At 40.6% G+C, this 19,478-nt stretch overlaps 1 protein-coding gene and 1 long non-coding RNA gene across 7 annotated transcripts in view; one reads left to right on the forward strand and one right to left on the reverse strand.

Moving 5' to 3' along the window:
- Positions 1–19,478, forward strand: part of BANK1 (B cell scaffold protein with ankyrin repeats 1) — a 151,519-nt gene that overhangs the window by 102,211 nt on the left and 29,830 nt on the right. The window lies entirely within an intron of this gene.
- On the reverse strand, positions 11,676–17,019 carry LOC135328159 (uncharacterized). The gene is made up of 3 exons (XR_010388895.1): positions 16,853–17,019; positions 13,910–14,693; positions 11,676–11,877 (listed from the first exon to the last, which is right to left on the reverse strand). It is a non-coding gene; the product is annotated as an uncharacterized LOC135328159 (long non-coding RNA).

Here is a 19,478-nt window from a genome sequence, read left to right on the forward strand (position 1 = left end):
ACTGTAAAGACATTACTGGCAAATATGTGGCCTCCAGAATAAGATTAGTTAATGAGACAGATGGGGAGGCAAGAAAGCATCTGAAAAATCTTAAAGGCTGTGTTTACAGTACAGGGCAAATATGCTGCAGGGTGTCCCTCAGTCTGGGGTCCCAGGTGTGGTCTCTGGAAGGCCCTTTGGAAGGAAATGTGGGCACGTAGGGAGGGAACGATGGTGCGTTACAGTAGGTCCCGTAGTCTCTGTGGTCGCTGCCTGCAGTCTAGACACAGGCAAGAAGAACAGTTTTCCAGAACAAAAGTGAAGTTTCAGGCAGCAATCTTGAAACATTTCCCTGCGTATGCTTATGCTATGTCCTTCCTACTTCTTCTCCATTTTGATTTACCTTTGTGAATCTTTATCAGCTAGATTGCTTTAACACACTTTTTCCTATTGTTTCAATTCACATTTTTATCTGAGGTCCTGATATTGTTATTTCCTCATAAGTGGTCTCCAAAATTCAGCCCCCAACATTGTTGGAGTGCTATCTTACTCCTGCTGAATTCAATGGAAATCTTCACCTTAACTCATTTGGTAGGTGGGGGAAGAAGCAACATTTTGCTGTAGGTCTTTATCAGTACGTCTTCTGCAAGAAGCCTCTGTCTTTGTGTCATAAGTTCTTGTATGTGCATAGCTGGAGAAGAGAAGGCCACAGAGTAGGAACTGTGTGAGGAGTGTTTGTAGGGTGGCACGTCTGAAAGGTAAACTGGCAGGAAGTTAGAGACCAGCCTTGTCCTTAGCACCCTCAGTTAGAAAAAAGTTAGTGAATCCAAAACCAAAGCGAGACAGGACTCATTTGAATTGCGTTTGTGAAATTCATTGCTGGAAGGGGCCGCTTAGAGGCATATGGTAGATTTTTAGAAGCATTGTAACACGTTTTATAAATGCTAGTGACTTCCACAAAACTGCAGACTGAGACAGGAGTCAAGTGCTAATCAGTTCTCAAGTTTTGGGATGACAGTTGATGGCCTGCAGGAATTGAGGAACAGAAAAGCTTTCAATTTTTGGTTCTCCATTCTTGTATACTCAGGGAATTCTAGAATAATTCAGCTGAGGCTGTGGAATTACTGTGGCCCACAACTAACAACTGTGAGATAAGAATCAGGCCTATAACTTCAGAATTTGAGGAAAAGACATCTGTTCTGAAGAAATTTGAGAGATGGCAGGTAGTTTGGCAGATACTGAGAGTACATCTGAAAGCATCTCTGCACTGAGAACTGTGAGACAAATTCTTTGTTTATGCTTCCCAAGCTATCCGGAGGCCCAGGATCCTCTCCGTAAGCCCTTGCTGTGCTGTTACTTTTGGATTTTACAGAGCTCTATTTTTCACAGATTTCTATTTGTTTTTCTTATATTAACAAAATCAGTTTGGACTTAAACGTTGACAGTGTTTTATTATATATGGCAATCAAAATGAAACTGATTGGGGAAAAAGGAAATTAAACATTTTTAACTGGCCAAACTGCCAAACATGTACAGTAAAAAGAAAAAAGTGAAAAATAAACTAAATATACCACATACATTGGAAAATGTAAAAAGAAGCTGTTCCTTGTACACCTTGTAAATTGCCCATTTCACTAATTTAGGATGAAACATCATAGTCGCTATTAAAGTGTATGGAGATGGGCTGTGATGAAAAACACTAATATTTCTTTGAAAAGTTCACGACTTTGATATTTATATCATAAGCTTTTCCTAGAATATGAGTCCTTTGTGTCTGGCAATTCCTCTAGCAGACCCTAATACTTTGGTCCAGTACAAGGTAAAAGTAGTATTACTTTAAGTACTAAAATTTCCTCTCCCTAGAAACATCAATGCCTTGTCATAGAAGTAAGGTTGTTTGTCTGTTAAGATTTTAATTGACTTAATAAATAACCGTCCTGAGTGTCTGCACTGGAAGACTGCAGGAATATAAAACCTCAATTCAATCTCTTGGGTTTAATCATTTATTATTAGATGATGAGTTTGGTAGTGAGCATTCATCTGTTTTCTCATTCTTCTCTCAAACTTATTATTGCCTCGTCTCTGCTTGCTCACATCAAAGACGAATCTAGGACACAGAAGACCCCATGGTTTCCAAAACTGTGCAGCTGAATTGCACAGGAGAGTGGCCTGATTTTTTCTTTCTTCTTACTTTGTTTTCTTTTATGTGAGGGAATATGATGCAAGGTGAGCATCCCTTTGTGTTATGGAGCCCAGTGCCAGGAATAACTCCCCTTCCGGCAGCACAAAGGGGTTGCCATCGATCTTGGACAAATCTTGGGAAGAAGACCCAAAGCAAGAAAATCTGCTTCTATTTCAGTCCTTTCTGCCTTCCTTCCAGATGTGCCAAACCACCATCATCGTTAGTGAGACACTTTTTAGCAAAGTGTTGACACTTACTCATCTTATTTTTTTGCTAAAAAAGGTAGGCTGTGTTCATGTTCCTTTGGTGTTGCCATCGCATCAGTCACACAAAGCACTTGGGTGACTGCAGAATCCATGGCACTGAAGGGAAAGCATCCTTTTTGAATCAGGGGTAAACAAATGACAAATCAGTTGGGGTCCGCTTAGTACTCATGGTCTCATTTCTGTATGTTACACCTTAGCTCATCTAAGGTATAGTAAACATGAGTGCAATAGCCTGCAACCACCCTGACATAATGAGGCATTAAGAACAAATAACCCATGTGATGCTGAATGTGGCCATAACCAAGCGCTAAAGCTGTCTATCATCTGTATTGAATCAGGCCCAATGATATCAGTTCTTGTGATATCAGTTCTTCTTTTATACTTGCTATTTATGCATGAGTTAGCTAAAGCCTGGCACTCCACAGTGTATTAAGTCAATGAGTTCCTGATTCAGGCCCTGGTTTTCTTGATCACCTATCAGTCTCTATCTCTGTCTTCTGTTACTCTACACCTACCTTCCTAGCTGCTTGAGTAGAGGTTGGTAACTGAGCAAAATACAAGTCTCTTATCACACATCTATTGTGCGACTGCCTATTTTTATGGAATGCTTGGGTATTTTAACCAGTTTGGTAAAGCTAGATATTTGGTCTTTTGCCGTAGATATTGTGCTAATTTTTTGGATATTCTTGGGTTCCTGCAGCACAGCAGTTCATTTGGCAGTCGCAAGGGAACAAATCTTTCAAGCATTATTGGCAGGAATGGAAATATCAATATGACATACGCTGGGATTATGTGGTTTTCATATTCTTTACACCCTAATTCCTCTGCAACAGAATTGTATCTTCTTTATAGTGTCTGCTAAAGCTTTTGAATTTAAAAATATATTGAATGTTAAGGTTTCCTATTCACCTATTCTTGTTGAATAAGCAGTTATATCTCTCAATGCTCCAAAATTGCCTGCTGTGACAATAAATAACCTCTCTTCAGTATTAGAGATTATTTAAAAATAGTTTCCACCCTCCACAATAAATCCCATTTCTAAACTTTCTCAGCATCATATCCTGCTGTATGAAGTTACACATACTGTGAGTTTGTTCAGTGAAATGTGAATATCAAAGACTTGCCCATCACAGGAATTGTGTGTCAGAGTTTATACGCATTATTAGATTTCCACAAAGGGGAATTCACACAGTAACAGTTGGAGGAACAAGATGACAGGCAAGACACTCAGCAGTCCATTGAAAAACAATACCAGAGTGCTATAGGGAACAGTTAATACAGTGCAGTCTTTATCTTGCTTTGTGATTCCTGCCTGCCAGGATAAGTGCATTTAATAGGAGGTCAGCTGTGACAAGTGAACTTGAAGTGCTAGTTGGTAGCAGCAGTATAGTACATTTGTCTGGAACTCTTTTTTTCCCCGCAGACCAGTTTTTATAGGTCCATTTTATAGACTTTTAGATTCAGACATTCTTCCTAGCCTGCTACACCTATCGACAAAAAATAAAAGATATAGGCTTTACAGTTCCATGTAAATTATTATAGGCTCTTTGAGGTTGGCAGACAATTTATTACACATGAAGATCTGCCCCAGGAGTGTTATCCTGCGTGCACATGTTGTAGTAGAGCGTGTATAACATGGTTGGCAGGGGCCGCAGGGCAAAGAATAAAATGGGTCTCCTTTTCTAACTGACTGCTACTGTTTTTTCCCTTCTAGTCTGCTGCTGGGGTCCTTCCAGCCAGTGAGTTCTTGTAAATTTGCCCGACCTTCACATTAAATAGCTACTGCACAGTGTGGTGCTGGAGGAAAGCAGAAGGAGGCAAAAGAGTTGGTGAGAAATGGCTATATATCCTGTTAGGAAAAATAAAAACTCTCTTAAAAAAAAAAAAAGTGGAAAGGTAGAATCCAGCTGCTTTGTAACTCCGGTATCTCTGTTTGCTTAGATTGCTCTGTTCTACAGCATTATGTTATCGATGCTAGTGGCTACAAGGTGTCTGAGAGAGAGATGGAAGCAGGAAAAAACAATCCACTAATGTATTATGTCCCAGGTTTATTAGCATCTTGTTTTATTCTAATGCAGCAGGTATGTCTGCCAAATGCAAAACTTGGCCCACTGCTCTAAATTATAAAGCTGAGTAGCTAGGCTTCTGGATCCTGACTCTGAATTAAAAAAATGTAAGCGACAGCAAAGCTAATTGCAGTAGACTAATATACTGGTATTAAATAAAAACGTGATGCTGTAGGAAGCCACATGCTGAGTGTCGGATCTAAGTTGTTTTCTTCTCTTCTTGTCTTGCTTAATAGTCTCTTTCCTCCTCTACTTTTATTTTGTTCTTTTCTCCTTCTTTCTGAGTTTTGGCATCTGGTCTTGAGAACTGAAACTGCTTACTGAAAAGGTAATATTTGAGATCCATATTCATGTCAAGTTGTAAGCTAGTAACAGCTGCCTTTAAAATGGCTGTCAAATACATTTTTGGTGAACTGTGCTTGCTAAGCATTTTCTAATACCGTTGTCATTAGCATAAAAGGCCGATTAGACAAGTTTGATTGGTCGTTCCCCCGCTTAAATTAAGAAGAAAAATCTAGAGACTTTTTTTAGAAGAATTTACATAGAACAGTGACTTAAAATTAAAATTTGTCTTTTCTTCTCTCTTGGCCTCTTGAGGTAGAAATAGGTCTCAACAAATATCGTGATTAAAAGTAATTTGTATGACTTTTAGCAGGTAGCTTGTTGCCTCCTTCAAGCAGCAACTAATTGTAATTCAGTCATCAGTTAGGGGTTATATTTATTTCACATTGATGCAAAACAATCATATTTGTTTAACCTTTCCTCAACTATGACAGATTTTGTGGTATATAGCAAACAATTCAATGCATTATGCTGTTCAATCCTTATTTGTTCATACAAAATTCAGAAGGGATTCAGTGCTGTATTAACAGATATATGCTTACTGGGTTTATATGGAAAGCAGCAGCATAGTTTATGGCAGGTTGAGGCAGGAAGAAAGCTGGAACAAATGCAACCCCATAAATCAGGAAAGATGCCCTCGCCTAGATGTAAGGATTGCACATGGCACCAGATTTCACAATAAGTCACTGAGAATTGAAGTACAACTAACATGGGAGTACTCTCTCAACAGCATCATAGCAAAGATGAACCACGCTGTTGGTTTGTTGCTGTTTATAGAAAAAACAAAGTGAGATAACCAGGTCTTTTCCTTAAGATAAGAGAGCATGGCAGAGAGAAATGCCTCATAAAATTAGGACAGATCAACCTTTATTTCTTTCAGTAGTATTTTCTGTGACCTCATATTCCATGTTGCATGATTTTTGTTCAGACATCACAAGTTTCTTGTCATAGAAATGTGCAAGTGAAATGCTGTTATTTAATAATTATACCAATAAATTATTAACATAATTATTAATGGTTATTAAAAGTACATTTAAAATGTTAAAATAAGTGTTAAAATTTCTGTTAAATTACTCTTGCTTTGTTGCATAACAGATCATTGCAAATAATTTTTTTTTGCAAGTACCCTGGATTGACTTAAAAAAAAAAAAAAAAAAAAAAAAAAAAACAAGAAGCTTGGTATTCTTTTTTTCTCATGGCCTCTTTTGCCTCTGTCTGGGGCTCCAGGTTGGCACAGGGCCTGTAGAGCCCATGAAAGTGAACCTCATACTGTTTGCACATTGTATGCAGAATTGACCCAGACCGGACTGGATTTTTTTTGTCTCTTTTGGTTATTTCCTGTAAATGCAGGATGTGTTTCTGCGATTATGGATTACAGTTTTAAAGTAGCAACTATAAAGCCAACTCATCAAGAAAAGCCAACTATTGCACAAATATATGAAAATAATGAAATATCTTAAAGGGAAATTATTTGTCTGAAGAGAACAGTGTAAAGGTCACTGATCAAATGCATAGATTGTTTTTTGGGAGAGGGAGAAAGGGTTTCACTTGAATCAGGCGGGTAAATTATCATCACCATTTTACAGAAAGAGATGAAGTCTCTAGCAGAGCCTATCTTCTGATTTGCTTGCTGTTGTTTTGACTACAGTATCATTGTCCCCCAGTTCACACGTGAAGATGTACCTGAACCAAAGCAATAGAGTAGAATGGTCAGGGTATTAGCAACAATTTTATAATATTTGAATCTGAAAAGCAATACATGCACCAAGTTTGGATGCATTCAAAGGCCAATAATTTATCTGCTTGACTAGAGGTGTGATTTACAGGGTATATGTTTCAAAGGGAGAATTATGTTTTACTCTATTTCCATCTTTTGTTTCTGAAAAAGAGCCTAATTTTACCACATGCTGTACCAATGTTTTCCCCACAGAAGAAATGTTTCACGAGATAGTTGTTCCCAGTATATGTATGTGCAGCCTGAGAACAGTAGCTTTTTAATAGACACAGTTGAGGGAAGTACAGATAATAGCTGCTATTTCAACTACTGTTCTCATTCTTTATCTTAGCTATTGTTTCGGGAATGTAAGGATGGTTTTAAAAACCTGAATATAAGCACCTGTATCTGAAAACCCTGGCTAGTGATAGCAGGTGTGTGCAGAGCATGTAGAAATACCACAGCTTTAGGTCCTTTATTCCGTTCCCCTTAAATTTGATATAGAAAAATCTAGGCTAGGCAGAGCAAAACTCCCACTGGTTTCTGTGAAAGAAGAAGAACTTCTAGGCATGCAGCAGAATCAGGGGAAAGAGCTAAATCACCAGAGAGCTTAGAAATTTCTGTTATTTGAGAGCAGAACATAAACAATGTTGTGACTTCATCAGCTTCTAAAATGTAGTTCTTCTGATACAAAATATAGCATCTGTTTGGCAGAGTAACACTATATGCAGTGTATATATAGAAAATAGGACAGGAAATGAGAAATAATTTATTTATGCTGTAGAGCTACACCCCAGGGATAAATCATAAATGTTATGCCAGGAGCATACATGCAGCTGCCTTTGACTCCAGTGCACGACATGCTTTTAAGTAATCAGGAGCATGGGGCTTCGAAATGCACCATCCGGGAAGGCTGTAGGTTCTTCTGCTCGGTCAGACCGTGCCTGTCCTCATTAAAGTGCAAAGGGGCAGAAAGACTCTCGGGCTGTACATAGGGGTGCTGTGTTTACTCAGCCCCCACCCATCCTCTTCCTTTCCTTCCGTTGATTATTTCACTGGCCCAATACCTCATTAAAAGCCAGTTTTTCACTCTTCCTTCTTAAGCAGGAGCCCTTCAGTTGTGCTAATCTAAATCTGCAGGTGTTGCTCTTCCACTAGCCTATGACCCGTTCAGATGTGTTTCCATCTCCCCATTTAGCTGCTGTGCCCCTGCAGTATTTGAGACATTTCGTGCTACTGGTTCATATTAAGATCATCTAAACATAATTATGCTTTACAATTATGCTTTTTTTTTCTTACTATTGTTGCACAGGAGAATAAAACAAAACTCTTCAGTGCTAGTGGGCTGTTTCTTGCTCTGGAGAAAAAATGTTTTAGATATGTGTGCAATCTAGGGGAAACAAACACAGAAATAAATAGGAGAGATGAGATGAAAAACTGTGTCTTGTTATTCCCTGCCTAGCAGTCAGACAGTGCAAATGCGCTTTTTCTTTTCAACGGAGGAACCTCTAGAGTATCTATAACTTTCTTGTTCCATAAAGGGGAAAGTTTTGGAGGGGCGAAGGGGCTGGATGAAGCTATGCCAGGGCAGTTTTCCGCTGGACAACTGTTTCTTGACAACTGTCATGAATTGATGGGAGGGAGCATTCAGCTGCATCATGGCTGATGCTGGCAGCACTGCTTGAAAGGCTTTAGAAATGATGGTTATGCCGTACACATGTCCATTTTTACAGGGGTATACTTATATATATTTATTGCTTAAGTCCCATTCAGATTCCCATAGGGCGTCTTTATGGAAATGGTGGTTCATCTTGCTGTGTGCACAAACCTTAGATACTACTTAGTGAATCTACCTGCCACCTTCTCTCTCTGCTACCAGTCAGTCTGCTAAGGGAGCAGTAATTTAGTAACTACACTAAAAGTTCAAACAGTGTCATTGTCATCTAGTCAAAGAGAAGTTCTGTAGAGAATGGTTGTTATTGTTTTGCCCAGACAGAATGAAGGAAAATAAGAAAAACTTGTATCCTGCTAGATTGAAAAATCAACCTGTTGGCAAGGTGGGAGTGCCTGTGTGGAGCCTGCAGGGGTTGCACAGCCTGCCAAGCAGCAGTGGAGATCTTGCTCAGCAGAACCAGTACTCCGCGAGATTCCCAAGTCTTTCAAAGAGTCGCGTGGGTGTGTGAAAAGTGAGGTAACAAGAACTGTCGTTAAAGGAGAAACGAGCTAAAATGAGTCTGAGGAGGCATTTTATTTTTGAATGCTCAGAAGAAAAATCCCTTGATACTCAGTAGTTGGATTAGAGAACGGCAGAGATACTTAGAAGAAAGTGAGCAAAAGTTCTTCAAATGGAGACTGCTGTGATTTGATGGAAAAGTATTTCTGTATATAGCAGTAAATTAAGTTTTCTGATTAGAAGTTTCTTTTTCTCTCTCCTGCAGTAATATTTTTCTGTAAAATTTGTAGTTATGAAGGCCGTCTAATAATAAATGAACATTTAGAATATATAAAAATATAGATATTTGTATTTGCAAATATAGGTATACACACCAAGATATTATTTATAGGTATACACACCAAGCTTCCACGTGGTTTGTTTTTTTGTTATTAGTTATTTGTCAGGGGCGGTGAAGTTGAACAGAGGCAGGGCTTCTTCTTGTTCCAGAAATTCAGTTAAAAGGAGGAATTACAAAAAGTTGGAGAAAGTTTACCATGGTTTGTAGACGGGCATACAAAGCAAGTGTGAAGTTGTGCAGAACAGTGATGCAAATGGGTCAGTTCAGGGATGTCAGCTGGCTGATATGCAGTGCAGTAAATCTGCTTGTAGTGAAGTTAAAGGCAGACATGCAGATGAATTGGTTTAGTAAGAGAGCTCAGAAGGAAATTACATAAGATTAGAATAGATTACTTCAGATGAAGCAATTCTTTTCGCTCACATTAAAATATTTGAGACCTAAGTTGGGTGCCCATTGTTGTTTTAGTTTTGTTTGGTTTCTTAATGTGCTGCGAATCATGTATTTCAATCATGTATTTCCTTCAAGCTGCTCCCAAAATCATTGGATTTTGGCAGGGGAATGTTTCGTGTCTCATTTCTTTTATTCTGGGTAATCATGTATCTTTAGTGTTTAAGTGTGCATTAATATACTTTCAATGCATTGACTTGAGAACTCTTAACATTTCACCGTCTTTCAGTATTGCAGAAAATTGGTAGCTGTTAGGGCTTTCAGCAAACTGTGTGCGGAAGCTCTTGCAAATTACTGTGAATGTCACCAGAAATATGGGCGTTTCCTCCACTGCTGTATTATTTTTACTGTCATTCTATTATCTTATTTCCTCTTCTGCGTAATTTAGTATGCATTTCACTTCTAATTTGTTAGGATTAGTTGAGTCAGCAAATAAATATGCCAGTCCAGGTCACAGTGAGATACTCCTAATTTGAAGTAATAGGAGCAAAGGAGAAACTGGCCACTTAAATTGAAACTCATATAGACAAATAAATTATACACACATAAGACCCAAAAAGAGAAATGTGGGCACTGGGAAAGATGATGATGCATTTTTTATGCAAAGGGAACAAGTTTTTGAAAGAAAATTGTGTATAGCACTGAGGTAGGGCTCATATATTTGAAAAGTGACAACACGGCTGCGTTTATTATGCCCAGTCACCTGATAAAAAGCCACACGGTGTAAGCAGCTGCATGAGAAACTAGAAAGGCATGAGGGGGTTGCAATAAATTATGATTGCTTGCTACTCAGAGAAGTCATTTTGAGTAATGGAATAATCATTACCTTTTGCTCATAGAATGGGCAGCTTTATTCAAAAGTACAGTTACTGATCTTAAATACTAGTTGTTTTTGCTCTCTGACTTGTATGGCACAAGTTCAGGCCAGTTACTTCTAGCTTGGCTGGCTGATGGATGTTACTGGCACTGTGGATGCTGTCATCTTCTATGGGTATCACAAGCCCTCAATAACACATGGAAAACTAAGAGGTAATAATGGAAATACAGCAGTGAACAGCATCAGTGACAAAACAATCCTAGGAACTTTTCGTATCCTTGATTTTCTCCTGTAAATGAGTAGAGGAGAGAAGGGTCTTCTAAATCCTTTCTGGGTGTTGATTGTGCTGACCTCTTGGCTCAGCAACGCCGCGCTTGCAGCTCCCCGCGGTAGCCTGGGGTGCGAGCAAGTCAAAGGCGCAGCGTGGAGCCGAGGCACCAAGGTGCTCATGCTCGCTCGCCGTGAGAAAAAGGGAGCTGAGGGCCCACCTCGTGCAGCAGCACAAAGCACCTGGGGCTGGCGCGGCTCTGCGCTTGGAGGAGCTGCCTGCTCCACCACATAGGGAGCAAGCAGGAGAAGGCAGCAGTTTTGGCTGGCACGATAATATATGCTGTTTTCAGCTTTCTCTAAGACTTGCTGAGGTCAGGAGGCCAAGTTCAACTATTTCAAAGGCTGGATCCAGCCCCCGGGCTGCTCAGCCCACACTGCTGTAAAACTGCTTTCTGTCTCAGCATTTCGTGGCAGAACATGTGCAGCAAAACGCTCCACCTCCTCTCTTCCCACCTGCCCAGCAGAACTGGGGCTTTAAAACCAGATTAGATTCCCGAGTGTATTTTTACGTTTGATTATTACACTGGATTGAACAAGTTTCGCTGAGCTCATGCTTTGGAGAAATCTGTATTGTCTCATCATCTGTTTTTGCAAGCATGAGTTATCAAGCAAGGTAATAGGGTAGTCAAAGTGCTTAACATTAATAAAGCTAACGAACAGCAGTGTTGGTTCTGTCCTTATGCATGCAATCAATTTTATGAAGCTGGCTTCTTCAGTCATTTCTCCAGGTGCTTATACAGGGCCCTGGGAAAAATGAGTAATAAATACTTAAACACTCCCACTACTTTGATGAATATTTTACATTGTAGAATATGTGAATATTAGTAACATTAATGCAAACTTGAGAGTTAGAAAAATTTTTATAACTGAAATGGCCAGTCACTAGGCTACAGCTCAGGGATACAGGTGGAACTGAATGAAGTGGAACTGAATGAAGCCGAACTGCCTGCTTGCATTTCATGAAGTAGGGGGAGTGCAAAAGGAGAACATCCGACAGAATGTATCTACTTCTCACCTTTGCATTCAGGAAGGCTGTGGCAGGCCCAGTGCCAAAGGGTATAGTGCAGGCCAGGCTGTAGGAAGGGTGGAACAAAAGGAGCGACAACTGGGGAGACGGGTATCAAATGGCAGCATGTTCCTGGGCCCCTCTGCTTCTGTTGTTGCATCTGGGGGCTAAACAGACAGTGCTGGCAGCTCTGAGGAGCAGTCTGAGCAAATCACCTGGAAAAAAAAAAAGCCCAACTACTATGTTTCATTCCAATTTCTCCATACTAAGAGCAAGAACAACTGCTTTAGAAAGTGAGTCTGCTACATGCATGATAGAGGAATGGAGGAAACCTCTATCTAAGGAAAGTAATTTCTTCTGTCTCGAGGTTCTGGGATGACTCACCCTATTTCCATCCTTTTTTTGCTCTCTGCTTACATTCACTCCCAGCGAGAGGATGCAGTAGCAGTGAAAGGGAGTGTGACAGCACGCGGGTGAAGGCTTCTGCATCTTTCAATGCTGAGTGCTTCCAGCAACACCGAAGGAGAGGGGCTACCCCGTGGGGTGCTGCTGGTGTCAGGGAGCTCAAGGGCATGTTCTCAGAGATGCAGATTGTGCTGCTGTAGGGAGGGGGCAGGAACTAGGGTGAGTCTTCCTAAAGCCCTCCCTGAATGCCGAGTAGGGTTGTGTTCTGTGAAAGATGCAGGTTTCCCACCTCCATAATCCCTGCCCAGTGAGGCCTGTATCCACATCCAGCACGAATGCACTGAAGCCCCTTGGTTAAGAAAGCCTTCAAAGCACTGGGGAGAGCTCCTCCTCCACCCAGCACCTGCTCAGGCTAGAGGACTGTAGATTTTGCTGAAACAGTTCACCTCCCATGGAAATAAAAAACTTGCCAAGTATGCCTCTAGTAACAGAGGAAAGCAGTGTTTTGTTGTTGCCGCCGTCTTCTAGGAGCAACTGGCAGAGTATTAATTCTTAAGGGCAGGCCAGAGAGACAACCACTATTTTGGGAAGGGCTCCCAGCGCTGGAAGGCCGACTGTGTTGTCACAATGAGGGAATGATTGTCCGTCGGAAACTACCCCTACGTACTGCATAGATTTAGCCTGGAAATCATTCTTCTGATAAGGACCTAGTCCTACTGTTGCAGAATTTAAGTCCTTTCTAAATGAAATGTGGATGCGTCATCCATCCAGAACCAACTAACATTAAAATGCAGACAGAGCTGGCTCTGTGGAAGGCATTTGGAAGCGGTGCAGGAGTAAGAAATATATTATGATGATGCTTTAAGTTTAGATACGGAGGAGAGTTGAATTTCCAAATGAGCCTGTTAAGGTCACAAACAGCAAATGATTCAGTAGTGAAGCACTAACTGATGGAAACACTCAAGAAAATATTTTTCTACTCCTGAGATCAGAAACACTGATGTAGGGCCTAGAATGTGAGGTGTACCACTGTTCTGAATGATGTTTAATCTGTTTCTCCATCTTTACAGTCTTAGTTACCATCCGTGAAAGTAGATTTTGTGGTAAGACCAGCTGAGTTTTTTCTATGGATTACCTTTGCTAAATTATCAGAGGCAATCTTGGTTTTCAGCTATGCAGTTTGTGAAGAGATCGATAAGGTTTCTGTTAGCTCAGAAAGTCGCATGAAATGAAATTATCAAAAAGTTATGTCACTTCAGAAAATCAGGTTTCTTGTTCTCTTTTTTAAGTTGTCTGGAAAGGACCTTCTAGTTTGCACTTGAGAGAGTGCAGAAGCTGTTTTACTGTTTTCATTTTTTAAGAAGTTGATGTTTTTTAGAAGATCCAGCATACTCCCTTTTCAGAAGGAAGTTAGCATATCTGATTTTGGTGTTCATGCCATTGCCTCGAATTCAATGGATGGAAAACCATCCCTTCCTCTGTTGGATTAGAGAACTTATCACGATCATATTTGAGCTTGTTGTTGTCAAAAATATACTCAGAGTTTGGCTGCTTATGCTAAGTACCTTTTATAGAATCTGAAATACTGGTTGGTAGTGATCTGTACAATGATCTACAAACTGGAAAGGCACAAGGTTATTTACAATTTCATGTAGAGGTTTATTTAGCTTAAAGGAAGGACAAGGAGGAGAATAATAGGCCAGTCCTCAGAAAAACTTAGGTAGTTGTATAAAACTACAAAAAGTGTAGAAATTAGGATAAGGATGCAGGATTCTTTTAGATGACCAAGTTTACAATTAATCTGCATAACAGGTAGCTGGTGGGATAATTTACATGACTTACATGAAATAGTATAGCTTGTTCAGGAAGCACAGACCTGGGGAAACAGGAAAAAGTGTCACGTTTGTATACCAGCGATGCATGGGCTTGCGCCAAGGTCAAGAGCAGACAGAGGTTGCGACAGACGTGCTGGGCATCCTGGGGGCAAGCAAAGCTGAAAAGCAGATGGATGGTGTCGGAGGCTGCGTGCTGTGGGTGCTGTCAAACCACGTGGGAGGAGAGCTTTGTGAGTAACTATCTGGCAGGATCATACAGAGCATAGGATCTACCTGTAATAAGGATTCCGACAGCACCAGTGTCTGCTTGGGAAGGAACACAGCAGGACACAGATTATCCAGCAAGTTTTAAAAGCATCAGTAAGGTTCTGATGCTGAAGGTGAAGGAAATAGCTACAGGACGCTCTTCTTTGATTGTAACCAGTCAGGAGAAACTTACTGAGAATGTGCAGGCAGAAGGTAACATTAGTGAGAGGCATCTAACATACATTGTAATGCACAGTTCATATGATGGGATGGAGAAATAACAAAATAATAGCAGTAGATTTCAGAAAAAAACATATTTCAGTGAGCTTAGAGATTTGGTATGAAGCTTACTTGTGCGCTGTCTCACAGGAGGTAAAGAGAAGTGACATTTTAAAAGAAATACTATTAAAACAGAAGTGCAAACTTACCTTATTGTGGAGGAAAGATTGAAAGCGTAATAGGAGACCAGCATGCTCTCTCCTAACCCCAGATTCCAGAAGGAAGTCCACAGGAAGTGGGAACTGTTTCAGGTTACTAAGGACAAACTGAGAAGTGTAGCACAGGCACTTAAGGACATTTACGAAGGCACAAAATGAAATGCAGCTAACAAGGGAAATAGGTAGCAAGAAATGTTTTTATAAGGCTAATTTTCAACAATTCATTGTCAAAATGGAAAGGCTTATTGATTAGGGTTGCATAATGTCCTGGTCCCTGTACTAGTCCGTATTCCATTAGCAATTTAGATAATAGAAAGATTTTTCAAATTCCTTTCAGCTCCGTCATTCAGCAAGGTGATTTATAGTTGGGCATAGTCTTACTCAGTTACAGAAATGTCCCAAGTTCACATCTACTTCCAGGCTTTCAAGCCTGTTCGTTTTATGTGCATCTATGAGAGAACGGTGTGCAGTACTCAGGCCTGCGTTCAGTTTCAATGGACCCTGAAAGTGCAAGTGCAAGTGGATCCATGTCCCCTTGGTTTTTGTTTGCCATGATCTTTCGAGAAGACAGTGACTGCTTCTTTGGGCTACACTGACCCCAAAGGCCTAGGCACCAATGCACAGTGTCAGAGCTTTTCTAAAAGCACAACTGTGCTTGCGCCTGTGCTCCACACGCCTGCACAGCCTCTATAGCACGACCATAAAGACTGTGATAGCTTTAACCAGCATTTGGCAACTTGTTTCTCAAGGTCCCAGGAGAATTAGGGCTCCAAATTAGCAGAGGGAGGGGGCAGGAGTGGTAGGAGATAGGTCAATGAGCAAAGCTCCATCTGGCAGAGCTGCAGACTTTGAATACTGGGAGTGGTATTAGAAGAATGTTGTGGCTACATGTTATAAACAAATCAACAGCTGAAGCTATCTCGGCTCTAAATGAATGACCTTAGTGTGACTGGATGATGTTTCAGAGATGTCTGATAGCAAGCCTGAAAGCTACCCAAGAAGCAGCTAGAAATGATCTAGAGTCTAGAAGAGGATTAGATAGCCTTTGTCCTAAGCAAATTAAAGGCAGCACCTTCAATTTAATCTAGCGTTTGAAGTCTTGCTTCTCCAAGAATAAGGCTTAATGAAGAAAACTAGTAGGCAGATGGACTGACCGAGGTGTGCAAATTGAATTAGTTTAGTACTAAGATTAATATTAGAATTTTGATGTGGCCTGGGGTAATCCTATAAATTGCAGGCTTTGGGAGACTGGCCGTAGGGAGCTGCATTTCTCGTGGTTTCCTACTGCATACGCTGGTTATAGGAAAAATAATTTTTACTGGGTGGGTGAGGAGGGTCTTGTAGCTCAGCCAGTACTGCACTGACTTTCAGGAAAGAGAAGTTTGCCTCAAGGAGAAGGAATGCATCATGTCCTTCAGACATCTTTACACAGGATGCAGAAATGTTATTTCACCCTGAAGCAGAGGGTATCTGGGGAGACTGCAGCTAAGTATATGCTGGTAGGTTTGACACTGACTGAATTACATGGAGGGAATAAAATAGTCTAAGTTGTGGTGTTTAATGGAACGATTCACTGCTGAGCCACACAGAAAGTACATCTTTCATTTAGCATTGTAAGTGGTTCCGGTAAAGGATTTCCTACTCCTCAATAACATGCCTTGTTCAGATTTAAAGAGATTATCAAGGCAGCATGTGGGCTATCAAGTTTAGTGACACTGAGTACTGGAAGAGAGAGCAGTGACTTGAGGAGAAAAAGTCTGGAAAAAATGGGAGGATAATCAACAGATGGGGTTACAGATGAAGAATTCCCAAATTATAGCAGAGACATGGAAACCTCTTATTACAAAAAAAAATTTTTTAAGCAGTGCCAGTAAAGCAGATGACATAGAGACATGTGATTCTGAATTTAGACTCATAGGTGATGTAATTATTCTGTGTAAAATATGTAATACACACACACGCGCGCACACACACACTTGAAATACAACCTTACTTATTAGGAGCCAATTATCTGGAGGAAAAGGACAATTAAGGAGGAGGCAATTGGGAGACAGTGGAGGCCAGTGCTTAAGAATCAATCGAATTGATGAATTATGACCCTAAGCATTGTCTCAGGCCCAATTTAAGTATGAAGTTCTTGATTCTGCAAGCTGTTGAGCAGGGTACCATGAGGTTTTCTTTGTTACTTTGTTTCTAGGAATACAAAGTATGAGTGTATTTATACCATATATGTAAAGGCCGATGTGAACTGTGATTGATAGACTTACTGCGAGTCGCTGTTTATAAGTGAAGTGCTGATGTCCAGGTGCTTCTCACTCCTACCATCCGTGTATCCAGTATCACTGTTGGATTAGACTCCTCTATGTACTTTAATTTAGCTCCTCACTCTGCAAGAAGATACGATGCAACAAATTTCAGTTGTGGGGTCTTGCCAAGAGGAGGATTCTCTGTCAGTGCGTATTCACTGGAGAAAAATATTTTTGAGGGATAAGAAAATCCTTTGTATGAGAAGAAAAAGGAAATCTTTAGAAAACATGCCTTAAAAAGGATGATGTTTCAGCAAGAGCATTGCTGAAAATCCTGACAGGATGGTTATAATCATTTCACTAATGACATTCCTAAAGAAATAACAACTGAGGTAAATCAATGCAACCTTTGCAAAAGAGGGACAGCTTTGAAGCTGTTCAAAAACTTTGCTATTTTGAAAGTCTCTAGCTCAGCATGAGGCTTAATCAAGACAGTTAAAATATATAACTGAAAGAAAGAGAAATATCTACCTTTCAACATTAAGAGGTGGCATTTAATCTTAGACTTAAAACAACATCAGTCTCTCAGGCCTTTCAATTCCAGCATTCCCCTAACATCCTGAAGTAACCAGATTTTACTTGCTAACCTGCAAACTAGAGTTTCAAACCTTCAGAGTTCTTTTTAGTATTCTTCTGACAACAACAGCTTTTTTCCCATCTTTTTTTGTAACATTGGTTTCTAGCAAAACTAGTTCTTCCCTTGACATGTGACTTTACACTGTTAAGAAATCTCTATGTAAATCCAAAAGCCATTTTCAGTTGAACAGACTCAAAAGACTTTAACGTTCAGCTCTGTGTGACTATTTTAGGCCACATCCTAAATCCCACTGTGGAGAGGCCAGGCTAGCCACGCTCTGACCTTCTCGTTAGGTGACACAGCCCATAAAAAAGACACTACAGTCCCCAAAGTAACGTAGTCATTCAGGGCGCCGTAGCAAGGCTCGCAAGCTCTGCCATGGCGTCGTTCTGATTCAGCCGTGTTGCTTCCCGTCCTCAGCTGAGGACAAACTCCTGCCTTTGGAGACTCTGCACTGTTTTCAGCTGCACCACTCTTGTCATGCCCAGTGTCACAAGAGGTTTGTCATTAATTTATGAATTATACAGAATTTTTCGTAGTATAAACAGATTTAGTTGAAGACAGTTTCCATCTAGCTAGCCTTTCTGTTTGTGTCAGCTCCAGGAAACTTTAAAGTAGTGTAGTCAGGGGCTAAACTTCTCAATCGCCTTCTGAATTTTCTAAAATTCAGCATTATCAAAGCAGCCTTTAAGCTGGCAGGGCAGGGCAGCTTCAATCTTCTGAAACATTCAGGTTTTAAAGATCCCTGTTAATCATATCTGTTCTATAGGTTTTCTGTGAGTCTCCAGGTTTCCTTCAGCTGAAAAATATCTACAGTGAATAAGAAAATCAGACAGTGAGGTTTGTTCCCTCCACTTACCAGAGATGGTTACCAGAGCTAATGCATTGTATAAATGGCTCCATTCCCTGCCTCCCTTTTGACCTCATTCTACAAACTATATATCCATGGATGCTTTCTGTTTGCAAAGAGAAAAGTAAACACCTTGAAAGTGTTTCTCTGTTGTGGCCTTCCTCTGTCATAGCAAGAGAGGGCAATACATCTAGAGCACTCACCGTGTGCTTGTTCTGTTCTGCACGGATCTTGTGCACCACAGGAGAAATACAGAACTTGTCGGAGATTTTTTTTCCCAGCTGCACGGTTACATACGAGCTGCCCATATGGGCCTAAATCTTATATTCTGCAAATATAAGGGGGGGGGGAGGTTAGAGGTATCTAAAGATAAAGATAAAGAGGTTTCTGTGAAGTAATGGGGAACCAGATAAACAATGGGGAAGTTCAGGCAGAACAGAAGAGTCTATAAACTATATATAGGTTAAATGGGCATAGAAGATAGAGGTTAACGCTTTATTGTTGGGGGAAGGTATAGCTTTGTTGAGATCTAGGTATATTCTTCAAACAGCAAAGCAAAGCATGCAAGGGAGGCCCTGATGCAGAATCTGATGGTAGCACTGCCATAAGACTGGCACCTGTGAGATGACCACATACAAAGAGCAGCAAGGAAGAAAACATTCTCAGTTCCCCAGAAAAATACACCATTTCCCCCAATTTTTTCCCTTTTCACACTGTGGTGATTAATTTAAGGCCTGAGAATTCTCAGTCCCTGAGGCAGAGTGACTGCGAATGCCAGGAGGCAGAAGGATACTGGGAACAATATCTTTTAGAGAGTCTGGCACAAGCTCCTAGGAATCAGTTTCTGTGCTACGCAGAAGGGTTTAACGGCTCATCAGTTGTCCCTCTTGACTTTACTGTCCACTCATCTGCTTATTATTAACCTTGCATGATACATGGAACAGGCTGCTACCCCACCTGTACTCAAATGTTAACCCACAGAGTTAACGATTTGTGACTCCAAATTCCTGAATAATTATTGAGGACTTGGTTGTGCCTATTCAGTGACAAAGTTTTAGAGAAGAACGTTCAGACCCTCCTGAGGTTAATTTTGAATGGTGCTGTGGGAACATAACAGCTTTCGAGAGGAATGAGAAATAGCTTTGCCACTGGGGCACTGA

Source organism: Dromaius novaehollandiae, chromosome 4 (assembly GCF_036370855.1).
Source record: "Dromaius novaehollandiae isolate bDroNov1 chromosome 4, bDroNov1.hap1, whole genome shotgun sequence".
Taxonomy (NCBI): domain Eukaryota; kingdom Metazoa; phylum Chordata; class Aves; order Casuariiformes; family Dromaiidae; genus Dromaius; species Dromaius novaehollandiae.